Raw genomic sequence first — 2,591 nt, forward strand, 5'->3', positions numbered from 1 at the left:
TTCCAAGTTTCTCCTTTGAGACTAGGCTTTTGAAGCTCTGTGTCACATACTTTGGGCACGTGGCCAGGAGGGACCAGTCTTTGGAGAAGGACATCATGTTCAGAAGGGTGACGGGATGGCACAGGAGAGGAAGACCCCGGATGAATGGATTGATACAGTACCTGTGGTAAAGGTGGTAGGTATGTTGGAGTCAGTGAGACTGGGTCAGCATAGGGCCAGATTCAGAGCTTTTGTACATAGGCTCACTGTCACAGATGATTCAACAGCACATAACAACAATAATCCATATGCATACAAGGAAGACTTGTTAATATGACTATTATTTAAATATGTTAGTTATGTTGTTTTTAGGTGCTGTTGAGTCAAGCATGACCCACAGTGACCCTATGAACAACAAAAACAAGTCTGGATCCTGTTTTATCCTGTACTCCCTTCACACTTCGCAACACACCAGAACCCATTGCAGCAGTCACTGTGTCAATCCACCTGGTTGAGGGTCTTCTTCTCCTTTACCAATCCTCTGTTTTTTTCCAAGCAGTTATTCAAATATATGTTCAAAAAAAGCCAGAGAGGAAGAAATGGAAGGTTTTTACCAAATTTTGCAGTCCAAAATGAGCCAAACATAAAATTATGATGCATTAATAACTGGTGACTGGAATGGGAAAACTAGAAAAAATGAAGAAGGAAGGGTATTTGGAAAGTACAGTCTTGGTGACAAAAAGAAGTCCATAAATAAAATTATCTAACTTTGTATGCTCAGTAATTTGTTCATCACAAATATGTTTTCTAAAAAACACAAATATCTCATTTATGCATGGGCTTCACCAGGTAGACTGCACAGGAACCAGGTGGACAACATTTGTGGAAGGAATGTAAGAGAAGCTCAATATCAGCAGTCAAAACCCGCCTAGGTGGTAACTGTGGAGTAGAGTGTCGATTATTCACGTGCAAGTTCACATTGAGGCTGAAGAGAATGAAAACAAGTCCACAAAATCCAAAATATTACTTTGAGTCTATCGTACCTGAATTTAAAAATCTCCAGGATTGGTTTGAGGGACTGAACACTAAGGACCATAGGTAGATGGGTTTGTTTCTTAATTCCTGAGCCGTGTGTCTGTTGCAGTCAGAACTACAGTCTTGCTGACTGTGACTGTGTAGTAGATTTTGAGATCTGGAACTGTGATACCTTAATTTTTCTTTTTCAGTAGTGCTTTACTTATTCTGAGTCTCCTTCCCAGTCAAAATTGGAAAGGACCTTTCCCATCTTATTTAAGAATAGTATCGACATCTGTATTGCAATTGCACTGAATTTGTAAATTGTTTGTGGTAGAATTTTCATTTTCAGGATAGTGAATCCTATTCATGAGCAAGATATATTCTTCCATTAATTTGAGCCTTTTATTTCTTGTAGTGTTTTGTCATTTTCTTTATTTGTCTGGAGATTTGTTCCTAAGAATTTCATCTTGAGATCACTGGTTTTTAACAATCAAATGATTTAATTAGACTGATTGTGAAGTTAGCCATCCCTTCATCATTTCGTCCCCACCCCCACCCCTGAGGCAACCACTTTAGATGATTTTAAATGTTTCCTTTTCATTCTATTAAAATCCTTTGCCCACTTTTGATTAGATTATTAATCTTTGTTGTTTAATTAAAAGAAGTCTTTATATATTCTAGATACTTGAACTTTACCAGATACATGATCTGGAAATGTGTTCTCCCATTCTGTGCATTGTCTTCATACTTTCTTGACAGTGCCCTTTGACACAAAGATTTTTAATTTGAGGATAGTAGGTCTGTCTTGGAGAAGGTGAAAGCAAGTCTCTCCTTGGAGGCTAGAATTTTGAAGCTCTGCCTCACTTACTTTGGGCATGTGGCCAGGAGAGATTGGTCCTTAGAGAAGGATATCAGGCTTGGAAGGGTGGAAGGCCCGGGATGAGATGGATTGATACAGTTACTAGAGCAATGTGGGTTGGTATGTTGGAATTAGTGAGATTGGCTCAGGACAGGGAAGGGTTCAGACTGCTATATACACATAGGGTTGCTATACATCACAGGTGACTCAATGACACATAACAACAATAACAAACTATGACAGCTTTGGAACCAAGAGTAGCATCCACTTCCTAAACAACATGCCTCTAGAAACTCTATGAATTTTTCTAAAAGTTGATAATTGTAGAGGGGCTTCAGGCCTTTTCTTCATCGAGCCACTATGAGTCGTGCTGGACTAGTCAGCAATCAACAAAAACAGGTGAGATGAGGAAGTCTACTTTTATATTGTTGTTGTTGTTGTTATGCTTGTCCTTTGGAGGGGAGATCTGGTGGCATAGTCCAAGGAGTGTCATGCTATTCCAATCAGCAGTGGCTCGGTGGAGGAAACAGAACACTTCCTTCCCCCACAGTATTGTTGTTGTTGTTATGTGCTGTCGAGTCATTTGCAACTCATAGCGACCCTATGCACAACAGCCCTAAACCCTGCTCTATCCTTCGCCAACCCCATTGCCTCTGACACACCCATCCCGATTACCCCAGTCACCGAATCAATCCATCTCATAGAGGGTCTTCCCCTCCTGCGCTGTCCCTCCACC

The sequence above is a fragment of the Elephantulus edwardii genome, unplaced genomic scaffold (assembly GCF_000299155.1).
Source record: "Elephantulus edwardii isolate Elephantulus edwardi_28Jun2011 unplaced genomic scaffold, EleEdw1.0 scaffold00324, whole genome shotgun sequence".
Lineage (NCBI taxonomy): Eukaryota > Metazoa > Chordata > Mammalia > Macroscelidea > Macroscelididae > Elephantulus > Elephantulus edwardii.